At 38.5% G+C, this 20822-nt stretch overlaps 2 protein-coding genes across 2 annotated transcripts in view; both read right to left on the reverse strand.

The window, feature by feature from the left end:
- Positions 1–20822, reverse strand: part of Baz2b (bromodomain adjacent to zinc finger domain 2B) — a 297821-nt gene that overhangs the window by 234617 nt on the left and 42382 nt on the right. Inside the window, exon 3 of the mRNA XM_042683418.1 lies at positions 17780–17877. The gene's annotated coding sequence lies outside the window, so the exon portion shown is untranslated. The remainder of the gene's footprint in view (positions 1–17779; positions 17878–20822) is intronic.
- Positions 1–20822, reverse strand: part of LOC122110766 (basic proline-rich protein-like) — a 73493-nt gene that overhangs the window by 6444 nt on the left and 46227 nt on the right. The gene's annotated exons all lie outside the window — the stretch shown is intronic.

Consider the following 20822-nt stretch of genomic DNA (forward strand, 5'->3'; position numbering starts at 1 on the left):
CTTCAAAATAACCTGCAAAAAGCTCAAGTGAGATCCTGAATTCAATTCCTGTACTGCCAAAAAAGAAACCTAAATGAAATAGCTGAGCTTTCTGTATATGCTATTGGAATAACTATACAATAATTATGGGGAGAAGCCTGTAGTAGATAAGCATATACTTATCTTATGTGAGGCCCTATATTTAATCCCCAGGAGCCCCCAAACAAACAATAACTAATAATACACAAAATAATTTAACAGTATTACATACTTGTTATATATTATTACATGTTCCTTCAGCTATTCCCCAGAAAAAATAAGTTTGAATTAACAATAAAACAGAAACTTTGCACTAGAAGTGTGGCACAAGTGGTAGAGAACCTGCCTAACATCCACGAAGACTGAGTCCAAACGCTGGTACCAACAAGAAAAAAAACATCCCATCAACTTAAACTTATCAGTAGCCTTATTTTCGAGTATTTGTGGAGGGACTACTGCAATATTATCACATACAAACAAAAGTTTCTAGGTGTCAGTGGTTCACACCTGTGATTCTAGCTACTCAGAAGGATAGATCTCTAAGCATTGTGGTTTGAAACCAGTTTAGTCAACTTCAATTATCCAGCAAAACTTAGAAGTGGAAGTATGGTACAAGTAGTAGAACACTAGCTGTGAGCAAAAAAAGCCAAACGAGTGAAAGGCCCCAAATTCAAGCCCAGTACTGGCATGAAAAAACAAGAAAAAAAAGAGAGAAAGAGAGAAAGAGGGAAGGAAGGAAGGGAGGGAGGGAGGGAGGGGGGAAGGAAGAAGAAAGAGAGGAAGGAAGGGAGGGAGAGAGGGAGGGAGGGAGAGAGGAAGGAAGGAAGGGAGGAAGGAAGGAAGGAAGGAAGGGTCAAATTAATGTTTGGTGAAAGAAAAAAATCAAATTAATGTTTGCTGAGGGACAAAAACAAAACATGGAAAAAACCCACAATAAATTATATAAAACTGTCATGCTGAAATGACTCATTTCTTTTCTTTAATTAGCTTACATTAGTTCTACAGGAGGGGATTTCATTGTTACGTTTACAATGTATTCCAAACAATCTCACTTCTCTATTACTCTTTCCCTTACCCATTCCCAAAACAATTTTAATAGGTTTCATTATTCTATTTTCACAGTTGTAAACAACCCACTTCAACTGTATTCACTTTCTTTCCTCCTCCTTAGCCCAATTCTCTATCTCCCCACATCTCCCAATTAATCTAAAGCTGTCATTGAGGTTCTTCAAGCTGTTTTCACATAAACTTACAATGTATTTCAAAATTATTCACCCTCTACCTTTCCCCATTCCCCCACCCTTCCTATTCCTCTCCTAAATAATCCCTGAGCTAAATCCATGTTCTGTTTATCCATGTATGCCTGTGTGTATACAATGTATATACATGTCCATGAATATATATATTTTATATGTATAACTTCCACATGAGTGAAAATATAAGATATAGGAAAGAGGGTGTTGAACTTGGCTTGTCTCTTTCCATATATTGAATCCATTTTCCAGTAAGTGATATGATTTAGTTTTTTGTTTATGGCTGTATAATACACATAGTATATATTTATCACATCTTCATTCATCTGTTCTGGGATTCTAGAGTAATCATATCATTTGGCTACTGTGAACAGAGCTGACATAAACATACATATGAAGCTGTCTTTCTGGTATATTAATTTATTCTCCTTCAGATATATGCCCAACAGTGGTATGGTGAGGTCCTAAGGATTATCTTTTTAGGCTTTTGAGGATTGTCTATACTGATTTCCATAGTAGTTGCAGTAATTTACATTCACATCCAATGGTATATGAATGTTAGTTTCCCTCCTCCATTCTTGGTAATATCTGTTGTGTTTTTCTGGTTGCTGGTATTGTGAGATGGAATGTTAGTGTAGTTTTTTGTTTTAACAATGACTTATTTTCGTATAAAAGGGTTAAACTGGGCTGGGAAGGTGGTTTAGTAATAGAGTGCTTGCCTCACATGCAGGAGGCTCTGGGTTCGATTGCTCAGCACCACATAAGCAGAAAAAAACGGAAGTGGCACTGTGGCTCAAGTGGTAGAGTGCTAGCCTTGAGCTGAAGAGCTGAGGGGCAGTGCCCAGGCCCACAGTTCAGACCTCATGACCAACATAAAAGCAGGGGTGGGGGGGGTGGGGGGGGGAGGGAAGGGTTTAAATTTGGGAAGGACAGAGAAACATTTCTGTTCCTCAGGAAGAATTTGGAAGTTAAACACTCAATGTAGTTTTTACTTGCATTTATTTCCTTTATGGCTAAGGATGTTGAATATTACTTCATGCCTAAAACAGCAGTTTTAGAACTCACTACATATTTTATATATTTTTTATTTATTTATTTTTGTCGGTCATGGGGCTTGAACTCTGGGCTTGGGCACTGTCCCTCAGCTCTTCAGCTCAAGGAAAGCATTCAACCGCTTGAGCCACAGTGCTGGTTTTCTAGTGGTTAATTGGAGATAGTCTAACGGACCTTCCTGCCCCGGCTGGCTTTGAACTGTGATCCTCAGATCTTAGCCTCCTGGGTAGCTAGGATTACAAGTGTGAGCCACCAGCACCCAGCCTCATATTTTGTATTTAAAAATGTATAGATCTTAGGTCTGCCTACTGTAAATGACTAGAAACAGATAACGTATAGTGCCTGAAGCACTCAAACTACAGTTCTAAACTCCATTTGCTTGTGAAAATAATTCATGGAATTAGTAACTGATTAAGTTTGAGGTAGCAATATTCAAGATGAACTTAAACACCCTATCATATAGTAAGCATGGAAAATCTGCCAGGGCTAGTGACTTATACTAGTGATCCTACTCAGGAGGCTGAAATCTGAGCTCACAGTTCAAAGCCAGCCCAGATAGGAAAGTCCATGTGAGACCCTTATCTCCAATTAACCACCAAAAATCTGGAAATGGGGCTGTGGTTCAAGTAGTAGAGTGCTAGTCTTGCACATAAAAAAGCTCAGGAACAATGTCTAGGCCCTGAGTTCAAGCCCCAGAACTGGTTAAAAACAACAACAAAAAAAGGACTTGGCCCATGTAATTCTAACTCCTCTGTACGGTATTTTCACAATAAAAAAAAAAAAAAGGGACTTGGGAGCCAATCTGAAAAGCCTTCTATCATGAATTGTTTCCTATTAGCCACACATAAGACAATATGAACATCATTAAAAACAACTGTTGATAGATCAAAACATAATGAATGTATTTTTATGAATTCACTGTTCTACTCTGAATGAAACTGAAGAAATAAGTGATTGTTTTGGCAATGCTGGTCTTGAACCCAGGGCTTAAAACAGCTTCATATACACCAGGCATATGCAAACCAGTGGAGTTTCCAGGTAGGCAAAACCAAGGGAATGTAATACTATTGTCCTTATGTAGTAAATATTAAATTTACCAATTCAAAACATAACTTTTTAAAGATTAGAATGTTTTTGAAGTTTTAAAGCAAGTGCACAAACATCATTTTTTTGGGGAGGGGGGGTCTAGTCGTGGGGCGTGAACTCTGGGCCTGGGCGCTGTCCCTCAGCTCTTCAGCTCAAGGCTAGCACTCTACCACTTGAGCCACAGCACCACTTCGGGCTTTTTTCTTTTTGCTTATGTGGTGCTGAGGAATTGAACCCAGGGCCTCAGGCATGCAAGGCAAGTGCTCTACCACTGAGCCACCTTCCCAGCCCCACAAACATCATTTTTATGTCCTTTCCCAAAACTATTCTCTATAAAAGCTTCTAACAACATGAAATTAAACGTATAAATTTTAGGAATTTTCAAAGTGGTTGTTAGTCATTACTGAAAAAATCATTCTTTTCAAATTTAAAATTAAACATTTTTTAAATCCTCAGAACTTATAAACTCTTACTTTAGTCCCCTATTTTTTATGTACTGGTGATTATTTTTGTCCATTATGGTATGGCCAACAAATAATATAAGCTGGGACTGGTGGTTCATACCAGTAATCCTAGCTACTCAGGAGGCTTAAATCTGAGGATCACCATTCATAGCCAACCTATGCAGAAAAGTCCATGAGATTTTTTATCTCCAAAAAAAACAGTAAAAAGCTTAAGTTGAGATATACCTCAAATGGTAGAGCACCAGCCCTAAGCAAAAAAGCCAAATGAGCCCAAGAAGTCCTGAGTTCAAGCCCTAGTACTGTCACACACCTTCCCTGCCCCCATAAAAACACAGATAATGTGCTTTTTCATTTTAACATATAAGCATATGTTTTTATTGCCAGAAATTATTTTTAAAGATTTATCAGTATAGCTCTGTGAGAAAAAAAAGCATTGCCTTGAGGAGTGCCCAGTCCAACTGAGAACAGTTCACGTCCAAAAATGTCTGGTACAATGTTATTACTACTTTAATAGAGATATCTCAAAGTAAATGAACACATAGTAGAAGAAATGATTGCTTGTTTGTTTTTTTTTCTGGGTAGAGGAAAGGCAATGCTTATCTTTGATTTTTTTTTTAAACAGTCATCCTACCATTATTAAAACTTTGCCTCACAGTTTTTCCTCAGTTATTTTCAGCATTAAAATTTCTAATAATTTAGGCCTAAAGCAGAGTTTCAAGCTATTTGAGGGACTGACATATACCATTTCTTCCTGCAATGACTGAAATGGTCTTTCTTATAATCATGAAGAAATGTTATCTTATGTTTGATTTCAAAACTTCATGTGACTATTTCCCCTCTTGGCCATGTTTTGAGTTTCATACTAATTTTAAACACTGCTCATTCATTTATACAACATTTTAAAAGTATATACACTCATAGAGCAACATACAATCATGAATATAAGGATTACTACTTCCTTTTACAACTGAATCAAAATCAGTTTATTATTGTTTACAGACAATTGTTTATAGAGAATTAATGTTCAAGTATAGTCAGTCTCTACCCCCCCCCATATCGGTTGTGGGTCTTGAACTCTGGGCCTGGGCGCTATCCCTGCACTCTTCAACTCAAGGCTAGTGCTCTACCACTTGAGCCACAGTGCCCCTTTCTGTTTTCTGGTGGTTAACTGGAGACAACAGTCTCATGGATGTCCCTGCCTGGGCTGGCTTTGAACTGTGATTCTCAGATCTCAGCCTCCTGAGTAGCTAGGATTATAGGGCCCAGCTTATACTGATGTTCTTATAGCTAGTGTTCTCTCCATACTAGTGTCAACACACACATCATTTTCAGAAAACTCTGAGATTCACAAAAGAATTATAAATCAATATTTAAAACTTTTTCCCTTTATTGCATGGATTTTTACTGATTCAAAAAAAAAGAGTAAGGGGCTGGGGTGGTAGTTCAATGACAGAGTATATATATAGAGTGCTTCAGGCCTGAATTCAATCTCGAGCATTGCTAGAGAATTTAAGCATTGCTCAAAAAAAGTTATCAAGTACATATCCCTCCCAAAATAAAATGTACAGAGATCAAAGATTCATTCATTCTTTCCCCACAGAGTAAATGTGCTTTAATATTATTATTATTGATATTAGGGTTTCCAAAAGTATCAAATGTTTAAGGTTTGCCAAAATGACACTGCCTTCACACCAGACACAATATTTATTATTCTCCTGGTTTAATAAACTTAGCAATCATGTGGTTTTACATGTTTTCAATCTGAAAAGTGTAATATCAAACAATAATTTCTGAGCTGTAATGTATTCTCTACTGTTAGTGGGAAAAAAGTACTAGAGAGCATTGTTTGGTACTTATTCTGGGAAGATTTTATTACTAATTACAAAAAAAGTTACTGGGTTTTGTTAAAAGACAGTCAATAACTTTAAACTATAGCTGCTAAAATTCAAATTACTTTTTGTAACTCTTTTTTCATATTTAATCAAGAGGGCTGTCCTAAGAGAGAAAAATAATCTTTTTTTTTGGTCCGGTTGTGGGGCCTGAACTCTGGGCCTGGGCGCTGTCCCTCAGCTCTTCAGCTCAAGGCTAGCGCTCTACCACTTGAGCCACAGCACCACTTCTGGCTTTTTTCTTTTTGCTTATGTGGTGCTGAGGAATTGAACCCAGGGCCTCAGGCATGCAAGGCAAGAGCTCTACCACTGAGCCACCTTCCCAGCCCCGAGAAAAATAATCTTAACAGATGCTCTGGAAACAAGGATACAAGTAGATTTTTTTTAATGGTAAAGCAAAATGGCTACCTTGTAATTACGTCTAAAGTGGGAGAATAATTTATGACAACCTTTTTATGGGGAAAAGATGTGGAGCATTCATGCTAGGTAACTATTCTACCACTAATCTACACCCCAAGGTCACACGTGACGTATAGTAACTTTGGAGTCTTATGGACATTTCTGCTGGGGGTGACCTGGAATCACAGTCTTCCTGTTCTAACCTTCCGATGAGCAAGAGCTATCAGCACCTGACTACTACTGTGGAGAAAGAGCACTTGGTACTTGAAGTTTTCTGAGAAAACGCTACCTACTCTAGTGGAGGAACGTATCTCATTTTCATTGGTAGAACATCCTTGGAATTTAGATCATTCCCTCAATTCAGTGGTTGAAGAGACTCTGCTTTGCTGAAAAATCAGCTCAAATTTGTTTTTTTCCTTCCACAGCAAATGCCAAGCTGTACTCTACCTATATGCCCCAAACATTCTAATTTCCTGTTTGTGGTTGCTTCTTTGGTATTGTACTTCCCAGTGTCCAGAACTGCTAGAAAAAAAAAGTTTATAATCTACCTGATTTATAATAATAGGTGCTCAAAGATTATTGAACATTTAAGTAAAAGTGTTGCCTTAAAAATGAACTCTGAGCATAAGTAGCTTGATAATGTTTCTTCACTTTGTTAATTGCAGGCTTGAAACTGAAATATAAAAGTACACTGAGTGTTCACTGTGTCCCTGTTCTGGCTTGTGCCTTTTCCCATGATGGGCAGACACTAGTTTCAGGGGAAGCATTTCATTTGATTTTCTTAAACAATTTGAATATGAAATAAAACAAATAGAAACAGTCCTTTATTTAATTCTTAAAACTAACTTACGACTGTAAGAACTTTGAAAAACTGTTTTCCAAGAAACCTAACTTCTGAGTCTTTATATGAATCATAAAGACAGAACTCCTAGAGGGGCAACAATGGTTCATGCCTGTAATCCTAGCAAGTTAGGAAGCTGAAATTTGAGGATCATAGTTAAAAACCAGCCCAAGCAGGAGAATCTGTGAGACTCTTATCCCCAATTAGTCACCAAAAAGCCAGAAGTTGAGGGTGGCTCAAGTGGCAGAACACTAGCCTTGAGGCAAAAAGCTCAGGGACAGCACCCAGGCCCTGAGTTCAAGCCCCAGTACTTGTACCATTCAAAACAAAACAAAAAAAAAATGGAGCTCTTGCTCAGTAGAAAGTTATTCATACAAAGCCCCTTTTTTTCTGGCTGGATCAAGAGGAAGAGGGTAGCATGTTCGGCAGAAGGGCTAAAAAAAGTTACTATAGGACAAATGTAGGGAAAGGAAGGGAAAAACTAGTTGATTAATAAAACAGTTCTCCAAACAACAAAAAGAAATTCAACTTGGTTTCAACTTTCTAATGATTTAAATTCTAGGTTAAAAATTTCTGCTTTACTGTGTTGGTACAGGGGCCTGGGCTACTGTGCCCAAATCAAGTGCTTTATTTTTTTTAATTTTTATTTATTTTTTATTGTGAAAATACTGTACAGAGGGGTTACAATTACATGGGCAAGATAATGAGTACACTTCTTATCAAGCATTGTAGCAGTAAAGTACTTTAAAATCAACAGAGAAAGTCAATCACAAAAAGAGTGACACTGTAGTATTAAAAAAAATAGCCAACTGGGGCTGGGAAGGTGGCTCAGTGGTAGAGCGCTTGCCTTGCATGCATGAGGCCCTGGGTTCAATTCCTCAGCACCACATAAGCAAAAAAAGAAAAAAAGCCAGAAGTGGCACTGAGGCTCAAGTGGTAGAGTGCTAGCCTTGAGCTGAAGAGCTGAGGGACAGCGCCCAGGCCCAGAGTTCAGGCCCCACGACCAGACCCCTCCCCCCCCCCCCCCCGCAAAAAATAGCCAACTAAAAATTCTAGAACAAAAAAATAAGCTCATGTAAAACTTAATGCAATACTATTAAAATAGCACACTAACTGAAGGAAGAGTAGAAAAGAGGAATCATCAAGAATTAAGTGTAAGAAAACAGAAACAAAAAATACAGAACAGAGGATACAAAGTTTAAAGTTAGGAGGTATTTGCATTTAACTCAAGTCCCAGAATTAAAGGAAAGACAGAAAAAAAAAATATTGAGGTGATAATAAAACTTTCCAAAAACTAATGAAAGTATTTCCACAGATTCAAGAGGCTTGAATATCTAGTAAACTGAACAAAATATGAATTACAGCCAAAGGAATACCTTAAAATGAAACTTCCCTGTAACAGTACACCAAAATGATATGCTCATTAGTTGCAACAAAGCAACAGATTGACATTTTGCAGAATTATGGCCACAGAACATTAACTACAAAATGATGAAACTTTTTCTGTGTGTACCAGTACTGGGGCTTGAATTCAGTACCTCACACTCTCTAGTCTAGGGAACAGAGTAAGACCCTGTGAACAAAATTTTCTGTTAAGAAGTATGTTACCATAAAGCTTTGTTCTATAAGGATCATCAAAAGGACAGATATACTTTCTGTGCTCTTGAAAATTTGAGAACTTTTTTATGTTCTTTTCCTACATGCTAATCAAACAAAAATTTTGTTACAATGGGCCTATGTGGTCCAGAGCCTTGAACCCTCCCATCCTCCTCAGCCTCAGAAGTGCTGAGATTATAGGTATGTAACACCATACAAAAGTCTTTTTATGGGCTGGGAAGGTGGCTCAGTGGTAGAGCGCTTGCCTTGCATGCCTGAGGCCCTGGGTTCAATTCCTCAGCACCACATAAGCAAAAAGAAAAAAGCCGGAAGTGGCGCTGTGGCTCAAGTGATAGAGCGCTAGCCGTGAGCTGAAGAGCTGAGGGACAGCGCCCAGGCCCAGAGTTCAGGCCCCACGACTGGACCCAAAAAAAAAAAAAAGTTTTTTTATATAGTTAATTGTAAATTGATAAATTATAATTGAATATAATATTATATGATAGGACTTATTAATACAATGCAGAATTAAATCAAGCTAATTAACATATATTGTCTCAAATGTTACTTCTGGTGAGAATATTTGAAATTTATATAGAGATTTTGAAATGTTCACTATTTGCTATTCAACACTGTGTAATGTATCTCAAAAAGAAAAAGAAAGCCCACTCATTCTTCCTGAAGCTTTTTACACACACACACATTCACAAGCACACACTGATCCTGCAGCTTGAACTCAGAGCGTAGGGCTTTTACTTGCTCAAAGCTAGTGCTCTACCACTTAAACCACAGCTCTACTTGTGGCTTTTTGATGGTTTATTGGAGGTAAGTCTCATGGATTTCCCTTCCCAAGCTGGCTTTGAACCATGATCCTTAGATATCAGCCTCCTGAAAAGCTAGGATTTATAGGCATGAGCCACTAGTACCTGGTTTCTGTTACCCTTTGACCACTATCTCCTTCCCTCAAACATTGGTCCCTGATATCCATCTATCTTCCTTTGAATTCAACCGTTTTCCATTCTGCATGTTTGAGATGATGTGATATTTGTCTCTATATCTGATGTAGTTCACCTAGCATAATGTTCTTCAATTCATCCATATTGTTACAATAACATTTCTTTCCCTTTTTAAAGTAGAATAGTATTCCTTTGTGTATATAGATCATATTCCCTTCAATTTTAAAGACTTGTAGGTTAATTCCATAATTTGACTATTGTACCCAGTGCTGAAATGAATCTCTTTGACCTACTAATTTCAAATCTATAAAGTAAATCCCAGAAATAGGATTTACTGAATTAGACAAGAATTTTTATTATGAGGAAGGTTCGTGTAGGGGTTACATTTTTGTGTAACCTTTCTTCACTCAATGACATGTTCCAACTCTTGATTATGAATGCTGTTGCTATAAACACTAGTGTGTGACTTCTGGAATACAGGTTTTCATTTTTTTGTGCATCTACTGAAGTGTAGAATTGCTAGGTTTCATGGAACTCTATAGTTAACCTTTTAAAGATTGTTTTAACTTTGCAGTTAACTCCTATCAGCAGCATATGATGGTTTCATTTCCTTTTCATCTTCTCCAGTGTTTATTTTTTATTTTATGGTGTTTTTGTAGGTCATGGGGCCTAAACTCTGGGCCTGAGCACTGTCCCTCAGCTCTTCAGCTTAAGGCTAGCACCCTACCACTTGAGCCAAAGCGCCACTTCCAGCTTTTTCTGTTTATGTGGTGGTGAGGAATCGAACCCAGGGCCTCATGCATGCAAGGCAAGCACTCTACCACTGAGCCACCTTCCCAGCCCCCAGTGTTTATTTTTTTTAAATAACGTTACTGACACCAAGTGACTCCATATATCTCAAGTATACAATCTGGAATGTTTTTATTTGTATATATTCTTTTATGTCTGAGTTTCTCCATCCCACAGAATTATTTTCCACTTTAACCATATTGTGTTGATTCTATATTTCTGAATATTCCATTGTAAGTATGTATATACTCATTATTTATTTACCTAATGGTGGGCATTTTAGATGTTTCTAATTTGAGTAACTAAAAATAAAGCTGCTGTGTAAAAACTCTAATCTAAAAGTCTGTGTGAATGTATTCTCTTTTTATTCCCTTGGGCAGATTCTTAAGAGGATATATGTTTAACTATTTAAGCAACTAAAAAGTGGCTTTCCAAACTGGCTTTATAATTTTACATTCCTACCAGCAGTGAGTGAATATTCCAATTCTTTTACAACCACTTCTACTTTCTATCTCTAGATTTACCTATTCTGGGTAATCCCATACATAGAAACATACAACATATGGCTTGTGTCTGGCTTCTTGTACTTAGTATAACATTATTGAGGCTCATTTGTATTGCTGCACTTATCACTATCTCATCCCATTTTTTGTTACCTTAATATTCTACTATAAGAATATCCACCCATTTATTTAAACTTCCATTTAGCATATATGCAATGTTGTTACATTCATGTACAAGTATTTGAATACCTGTTTTAATTTTTGTTATGGTATGGATATGAAATGTGCCCACAAAAGCTTGAATATGGAGGGTTGGTTACCTTCATGGTGGACCTATGGACAGGGGTGTATTTTGAAAGATTCTAGAAACTTTAGGAGCTGGGCCTAGTTGGAAGTAGGTCACAAGAGTGTTGTAGGAGTGTTGTGTTTGTTTGCTTTTGCATCTTGTTTGCCATGAGAACCTAGTAGAGAAGAATCTTCTCTATTACATGTCCCCATGGCTATGATGTCCTGCCCCAGTACACAGGATGAAGCAGCTATGGACTATACCCTCTGAAACTGTGAACAAAACAAACAATTTTGCTCTTTTCTGTTTTAGAGATATTTTGGTCCCAGTTCTGCAAAAGTAACTATTTTGGGGGGATATACCTAGGTGTGAAATTATTGAGCTACACAATAATTTTCAGGAATTGCTAAACTATTATTTCAGTGGCTGGACTTTTACATCACCACCAGCAACATATGAGAGTTCCAAGTTCTCACATTCTCATCTTACTTCCTTTTCTTTTGTAAAATAACCACATCAAGAGCTAGATGTAGCTTAGTTGGAAGTGCTTGCCTAACATTTCTGAAGGTTTAAACTCCAGCACCAAAAAGTAAACAAATAAAAAACCACAGCAGTTAAATATGTAGTAATATCTCATCCTTTGTATTTCTCTGATGGAGGCTGGGGAGGTGGCTCAATGGTAGAGTGCTTGCCTTGTATTTCTCTATGGCTAATGATGTCAATCCAGAACATCTTTTCATATGCTATTGATAATGTGCATCAAATCTTCTGTAGATAAATGACTATTCAGATACTTGGTTCATTTTATTTGGTTCATTTTTAAATGAACTCATTTTGATGAGTTATAAAGTAGTCTTCATAAAGTGAAAGAAATGTTTCACTAAATATATTACTTGCAAATATTGTCTTCCATTGTGTTGGTTGTATTGTCACCTCTTTCACAGTGGGTTTTTCGGGGAATGGGAGGGGGGTGTAGGGGAGGAAGCAGTATTAGGACTTGAACTCAGGGCCTGGGCACTGTCCCTTCCCTTTTTTAGCCCAAGCGTGGTGCTCTACCATTTCAGAGATTCACTTCTGGCTTTTTGGTGTTTAACTGGAGATAAGTCTCACAGATGTTTCTGCCTAATTGGCTTCAAAATGTGATTCTAGGATTACAGGTGTGAGCCACCAGTGACTGGTCATATCTTTTCAAGCACACCAGTTGTTTTGGTTGTTGTTGTTTTGTTTTTTGCCATTGTGGGGGCTTGAACTCAGGGCCAGGGCACTGTCCCTAAATCTTTTGCTTAAGACTAACACTCTACCACTTGACAGAGCCACTTCTGGCTTTTTCTCTTTATGTGTTACTGAGGAATCGAACCCAGGGCTTCGTGCATACTAGGCATGCACTCTACCACTAAAGCCACATCCCCAGACCAGGCACACGGGTTTTTAATATTGGTGAAGTTGTCATTGTCTTCTTTTTTTTATCTTTCTCCTTTTCTTCCTCCTTTCTCCACTTCCTTTTCCTTCTCCCCCTTTTCTTCCTTTTTTCTTTTATTTCTTTTTTAGGGGGTGCTTGGATCATACTCAGCCTCTCAGATATGCCAGGCAAGTACTCTACCATTGAGTGATACTGCTATACTCCCAGTACCTTCATTGCTTTTTGTGTGTGTATCTGTGTGTGTGTACCAGTACCAGGGCTTGGAGTCTGGGCCTGAGCACCATCCCTGAGCAATTTTTGCTCAAGGCTAACACTCTACTATTTAAACCACAGCTTCCCTTCCAGCTATTTGGGTGTGTAATTGGAGATCAGAGTCTCACAGACTTTCCTGCCCAGGCTGCCTTCAAATTTCAATTCTCAGACCTCAGCCTCCTGAGCAGCTGGCACTGCAGGCCTGAGCCACCTAGTACCCATCTGTTTTTTTTACTTCTTCTTCTTCTTCCTCCTCCTCCTTCACCTCCTCTGCCTTCTCCTCTTCTTCCTCCTCCTTCCCCCCCTCCTCTCCTTCTCCATTTAAAAAATCTTTAAGTAATATATAAAGGTGTTGCCATTTAACAGTTTATAAATACAATGTATCTTGATCAATGTGACCCCTTTCAACCTTGTCACTTCTCCCTCCCCTACCCATTCCTTTCTTCCCTTACTCTTCTTTTTTTTTTTTTTGTTTTTTTGTTTTTTCTGGTCTGGTGGTGGGGCCTGAACTCTGGGCCTGGGCGCTGTCCCTCAGCTCTTCAGCTCAAGGCTAGCTCTCTACTACTTGAGCCACAGTGCCACTTCCGGCTTTTTTCTTTTTGCTTATGTGGTGCTGAGGAATTGAACCCAGGGCCTCAGGCATGCAAAAAAGCAAGTGCTCTACCACTGAGCCACCTTCCCAGTCCCCTTACTCTTCTTATGTTGCAGTATACATATGGAATTCTTGACTTCATTCTTTCCCCTTTCTCCTCTTCATTCATCTACTACTTTCCCTTGACCACACCCTACACCTTTGAGATACAGGCTTCCTGGTGTTTATTTTGTTGAACTTGGACTTTGCCTTTCTCAGGAATTACACTATTGGAGATTTCCCTTGAATCTATCATATTTCAGTTAATAAATTTGTATATATTTGCCTACTATCTAACATATTTACTTACAAGCTTAGAAGCCAAATCTAGCTTCCACATATAAGAGAAAACATGCAGACTTTGCTTCTCTGGACCAGACTTACCTCACATAATTTTTTCCAGGTCTTTCAATTTCTTTACAAAGGTACAATATCATTCTTTCTAATGGATGAGTAAAAGTCCACTATGTATATATAGAATGTTCTCTTGGTCCCTTTGTCCACTGAGGTGCATCTCGGTTGATTCCATATATTGCCTTGGCAAATAGTGCTCCAACGAACATGATTTTGTAGGTGGCTTTACTGGGTCATAGTTTTAAATCTTTTGGATGGAATCCCAGGAGTGGAATTTCTGGATCATAGGGTATTTCCATGTTAAATTTTTTGAGGAATCTCCATACAGAGCAGAAGTTTTTATTTTAATTTTTTAAAAAACAAACAAAACGGGCTGAGAAGGTGGCTCAGTGGTAGAGAGCTTGCCTTGCATGCCTGAGGCCCTGGGTTCAATTCCTCAGCACCACATAAGAAAAAAAAAGCCAGAAGTGGCGCTGTGGCTCAAGTGGTAGAGCGCTAGCCTTAAGCTGAAGAGCTGAGGGACAGCGCCCAGGCCCAGAGTTCAGGCCCCACGACCGGACCAAAAACAAAACAAAACAAAACATACTCTCTTACATAGTTCATTTTTTAAACTCTGAGTAATTTTTTCCATCTCAAGTTGGCAAAGATTTTTCTTGTTTTTACCTAGCGATATATACTGTCATTTTAATTTTAGATGTATAGTTCACATTCATTTAATTTTGTTCATGTTGTAACACAAAATCTAATACTTTTTTCCTCATATGGATAGGCAGTTTAATCAACACCATTTATTGAGAAGAATATTCTCTTACTGAATTATCTAATGTCCTTCACAAAAATTAATTAATTATATGTGTGAGCCAGTGTTAAGATTCTACAGTTTTTGTTCCTTAAGCCTATCATTTCACAAAAACAATAATAATAGTAATAATAATTATAGTAACTTAGTATAGTAACTATAGTATTGAAACCAATGTAGGCATTCCAATTTTGTTCATCATTTAAAAACACTACATTGCTAACTTAGCAATGTAATTATAGCTACTCAGGAGGCTGAAGAATTGAGATTTGAATGCAGCCTGGGCAGAAATGTCAGTGGAACTCTATGTTGGTTAATCAGCAAAATGCTGGATTGGCATTGGTAGAGTATCAACTCTGAGTGAAAAAAGCAGCAAAAGCAAGACATCCTGAGTGCTTTATCTCTTAACTTACAGATTAATTCAAAATCAGCTATCATGTTATCCCAAATAAATGCTGGAGATTTAACTGAGATTGTATTCGTTAAAGTGATCCATTTGGTTACAAGTAGCATTTCAATAATCCTTAGTTGCAACCCAAGAATATTTCTCCTCCGTGTTTTCAACTTTTCATGCTGGAAACAGTGGAGGTTTTATGTTATATTTGTTCCTAGGTATTTGTTTGTTTTTGTTATTGGGTCTGGTGTCAGTCCTGGAGCTTGAATGCGGGGCCTGGGCATAGTTCCTAAGCTTTTTTGTTCAAGGCTAGCACTTACTTGAGCCACAGATCCACTTCTGGCTTTTTGGTAGTTGATTGGTGGTAAGAGTCTCACAGACTTTCCTACCCGGGCTGGCTTTGAACCATGATCCTCAGATTTCAGTCCCCTGAGTAGCTAGGATTACAGGCATGAACCATCAGCACCGGGCTGGGAAGGGATGAGAAGGGGAAACAAAGGAGGAGGCAACAATGCTTGATAAGAAATGTACTCATTATCTTGCCCATGTAATTGTAACCCCTCTGTATGGTATTTTCACAATAAAAAAAAAAAACATAAAAAAAAGAACTTTGTCTGAAGTTTGTTAGTGCACTGAATTTAAATCAATAATAGAGAATTGAGAGTTGATAGTCTTGTATTTCCAGAATAAATCGTTTTTTGCTTATATCTTTTTATGAATTTCTTCATTCAGTATGTTATTTCATGGTTTTTTTTGCTTTATGTTCATGAGGGATATTAGGGATATTCAAAATTACTGTTTTGGTAATGTCTTTGTCAGATTTTACTATAATAGCTTTGCATTTTGCTATTCAGAGCTAATAGATGACGGTTTTGTCAGTCGTGGGAGCTTGAACTCTGGGCCTGCGCTCTCTCCCTCAGCTCTTCAGCTCAAGGCTAGTGCCCTACCACTTGAGCCACAGAGCCACTTCAGCTGTTTTCTGCTTATGTGGTGCAGAGGAATCAAACCCAGGGCCTCATGCATGCAAGGCAAGCACTCTACCACTGAGCCAACTTCCCAGCCCAATTGATGATGTTTTGAAGTATTCTCTTTTCTTCTGTTATCAGAAATGTTTGTGAACATTTGAGATTTTGATTGAGTCAGTCATGCATGCAAGGCAAACACTCTACCACTGAGCCAACTTCTCAGCCCAATTGATGATGTTTTGAAGTATTCTCCTTTCTTCTGTTATCAGAAATGTTTGTGAACATTTGAGATTTTGATTGAGTCAGTTTTGATAAGTCTTCTGTTAAGACTTTTTGTTGCTTATTTTGAGACAAAGTTCTTATTAGGTAGCCCAAGTTGGAATTAGACTTGAGATCTTCCTGCCTCAGATTCCCAAGTGCTAGGATTAGAGGTTTTTGTATCAAGTTTAGCATATGTTAATTTTATTTATCTTTTCAAAGAATCAGATTTGGCTTGTCAATTTTGTCTGTTTTTTGTTTTTGGTGTGGCTGATTTCTGTTCTAAAGTCTTCATTTTATTTTGTGCTTATTTTTTTTACTGTAGCTTCTTAATGAAGAACTTTTCTCTCTCCCTTCCTTGTATTTCTTTTCAGTGCTAAGACCCAGAGCCTTGAAAATGCTAAGCATAGCCGGGCGCTGGTGGCTCACACCTGTAATCCTAGCTACTCACGAGGCTGAGATCTGAGGATCGCGGTTCAAAGCCAGCCCGGGCAAGAGAGACCGTGAGACTACTATCTCCAATAAACCACCAGAAAACCGGAAGTGGCGCTGTAGCTCAAGTGGTAGAGCGCTAGCCTTGAGCTGAAGAACTGAGGGACAGCACCCAAGCCCAGAGTTCAAGCCCCACGACCGACAAAAAAAAAAACAAAACAGAAAATGCTAAGCATGTACTTTGTTACTGAACTATATATAAGTCTCAGTCCTCTTATTTTCTAAGAAATTTAAAGCTCTATATTACAAATATTGGTAGCTTACGCTTGTAATTGTAGCTACTCAGGAGGCTGAGATCCAGAGGACTGAGGTTCAAGGTCAGCCAGGACAGAAGTCATCACACTCTGCCTCATGATGGAGGCTCATCTAAAACCAAACCAAACCAAATACCCAGCAAAAAGCAGGACTGGATGCATTGCTCAAGTGGTAAAGTGACAGCAGTGCAAATTGTAAACACACAAGGCCCTGAATTGTAATTCCATTTCCACTAGGAAAAAAAAAGAGAGAAAAGCTATTATTTTGTAAGTACAGCTTTATTTGCTTCCCCAGATTTTGAAATGCTTGCTATATTCTTCTTGTCTTTACTCCTAAGTATTTTATAGTTTTCCTCTTGATTTCTTCAGAATAAGGACTCTTTCATATAAGTTTCTTTAGTCACTGTTTTTTACATGTCATAGTTGCTCATAATTTTATATTTTATACATTCATTTTATTCTATATTTAGAAAATAAATACACTGAAGGGCAAAGTTATACTTTTTTCTTTTTTTGTCGGTTATGGAGCTTGAACTCTGGGCCTGAGCACTGTCCCTTAGCTCTTCAGCTCAAGATGAGTGCTCTACCACTTGGGCTACAGTGCCACTTCCAATTTTCTGAGTGTTTACTGGAGATAAGAGTTTCATGGACTTTGCTGCCTGGGCTGGCTTTGAACCGTGATCCTCAGATCTCAGCCTCCTGAGTAGCTAGGATTACAGGCATGAGCCACTGGCACCCGGCCAAAGTTATCCTTTTTGCTTTAAACATCCTGAGATCTTTTCAAGTACTTAAGAAATTAAAAAGTATTTTATTTTTATCCAGATATTTACCATTTTGGATGTCCTTCATTGCTCCTGAAGATCCAAATAGTCTGCTAGTATCTTTTCTTTTTCACTTGAAGAACTTCATCATTTCTTGTAGTACAGGTCTGCTGAAGACAAATTTCTCTTAGTTTTCCATTTATAAAAAGGTCTTAATTTTGCCATCATTCCTGAAGGACACTTCCACTGGACACAGAATTCAGGGCTGACTGATATATTGTTGCAGCATTTAAGATGATGTTATACTGTCTTCTGGCATCTATGTTTTCTGATGAAAAAGTGCTGGCATGTGAACTATTATTTGTTCATACATAAGGCATTGCTTTTCCTGTGTGCTTTCCAGATTTTTTCTTTGTCTTAGTTTTCAGACTGAAATGTATCTAGGCTTCCTTTTCTTTTAAAATATTTTTTAGGGGCTGGGGAGGTGGCTCAGTGGTAGAGCGCTTGCCTTGCATGCCTGAGGCCCTGGGTTCAATTCCTCAGCACCACATAAGCAAAAAGAAAAAAGCCGGAAGTGGCGCTGTGGCTCAAGTGGTAGAGTGCTAGCCTTGAGCTGAAGAGCTGAGGGACAGCGCCCAGGCCCAGAGTTCAGGCCCCACGACCGGATCAAAAAATATATAATTTTTTTTTGTAAAGATACTGTACAGAACGGTTATAGTTACATGAGTAAGGTAATGAGTACATTTCCTGTTGAACATTGTTACCCCCTCCTTTGTTTTTCTCCTACCATCCCTTCCCACTGATCTCTGCAACAACCCGCTCCCCCAAGTTGTAAAGTTAGTTTGCAACATGTGTCTTGTACACCTCATTGTTACAATGGCTCAATCTCTATCCTTGTTTCAGCATTTTGTTATTTCCCTTTCCCTCCCCAAATTAGAAAAATGTATACACAAGATGCAGGGCACCAAATCAAAAACAGTGAAAGCAGGGGTTATACCATGGGGAGAGAATATAGAAACAAACAAACAAAAATCACATAGTACATTAAAAACAACAGCAACAAAGATAAAACCTCATGTCCCTATACTGGGGTTCATTTCACTTAGCATCATCTTATATGGTCATATGTACATAGCTTTTGACCTTTTATGCTTGTCCTAGACATATACTAGTTATTTCAAATAAGGGAAACCATAGGACCATATTTCTTTGGGCCTGGCTTACTTCATTTAATATCTTTTTCCAGGTCTTTCTATTTCCTAACAAATGGCGGAGGGGTGTCATTCTTTCTAATGAAGGCATAGATTTTCTTGATCCATTCGTCTACTGAGGGGAATCTGGGTTGGTTCCACATCTTAGCTATGGTGAACAATGCTGCGATAAACAGTTGTGCTGGTAGCTTTACTAGGCTTCCTCTTGTAAGAATAGTTCTAATGGTTCAAAACACCACCTCAGTAGACCTCCCCTTTTCACTTACTGTCTTCTGTGTATGTGCACGTATACATGTGTGTATGCGTGCGTGTCCTCTAAATCTGAGTCCCCTTACCATGTACTTTTCACTCAGTGTTAATTGTAAGAACTGCTGATTTACAAGTTAATGTTTTATAATTCAACTGGGTCATTGGAACTCCTTAGCAATACATTAATTCTCCCAAAGGACCTTTCTCATTTTTAAAAATGAAAGAGAGACATACATTAAGACAAAAAATAATTAGTAGCTACATAGGATTTCAAGAACTAATGCTTTCTAACTTAAGTGCCAGTGGTCTGCTTGCCATCGCAGCCATGGCATTGGAAGCATCACAGTTCCAGGTTCCAGACCAACCCTGGTAGAAAAATCCGCACACTTCCATCTCAATGGAAGAAGTTGAATGTGGTAATGTTGAAATAAGGATACTGAGTCTTGTCCTCACAGCCATCTTGGAGCCTTGCTGGATGGTGGGGCTTTTCACTCAGTCTAGAGATGAGATAAGCCATTCATTGAATTGCAGATGCTTAGCTCCTTGAGAGCTAGAAGAGCTCTACTTTAGAAAATATGCAGATGTCATGCTGTTTAGCTCCAGGAAAGTTTTGCTCCAGAGCATGCTTGCCCTTGACCGTTTACCACTGCCAGCATGAGATTTTTGCCTTTAAAAGCTTTGTGCAAGTCACATTCTGGGCTGCAGGTCTTTGAGACAGGAGTCCACATGCTGTTGTTGGCTCTTCAATAAAGACTTCCGATTCTACCTCTCAAGATGTGGCTTCTCTACAGTGTATACTTGTATTCCCAGCTAATATAGGAAGCTTAAAATAGGTGGATCACAGCCCAAGCATGCACCCAAGCAAGAAGTGATACTTACTACTTCAAATGTAACCAGGATAGGCTGGGTGCTGGTAGCTCATACCTGTAATACTAACTACTCAGAAGGCTAAGATCTGGGGATCACAGTTTGAAGCCAGCCTGGACAGAAAAGTCTTTTTATCTTCAGTTTAACTATGAATTAACTACTAAAAAAGCTGAAAGCACAGCTGTGGCTAGAGTGCTAGCCTTGGGCAAAAAAGCTCAGGGATAGCACCCAGGCCCTGAGTTCAAGCCCCAGGACTGGCACAAAAAAAAAATTTTTTTTTTAAAGTAACCAGAATAAAGGAAGGAAGGGAAAGAAAGGAGTCATAGCTCAGTAGTAGAATAAGTCTAGATTCAAATCAATTATCACCCTCACCCCCCACTACTGCTGTCTGTAAGGCACTACTTAAAATCTTTTTATTTTATTATTATTATTTTTTGGTGCTAGCCCTGGGGCTTGGATGCTGTCACTGAGTTTTTCTGCTCAATGCTAGAGCTATAGCCCTTGAGCTCCAATCCCACTTCCCGCTTTTTGGTGTTTAATTGGAGATAAGAATCTTATGGACTTTCCTGCCTGGCTGGTTTTGTACCGTGATTCTCAGATCTCATCCTCCTGATTAGCTAAGATTATAGGCATAAACCACCAGAACCCAGCTACCTCAAATCTTCTTTTTTTTTGTCAGTCGTGGGGCTTGAACTCTGCACCTGGGCGCTGTCCCTGCACTCTTCACCTCAAGAGGAGTGTTCACCACGTGAGCTACAGTGCCACTTTTGGTTTTCTAGTGGTTT

Source organism: Dipodomys spectabilis, unplaced genomic scaffold (assembly GCF_019054845.1).
Source record: "Dipodomys spectabilis isolate Male_0828 unplaced genomic scaffold, ASM1905484v1 ptg000081l, whole genome shotgun sequence".
In the NCBI taxonomy this organism is placed as follows: domain Eukaryota; kingdom Metazoa; phylum Chordata; class Mammalia; order Rodentia; family Heteromyidae; genus Dipodomys; species Dipodomys spectabilis.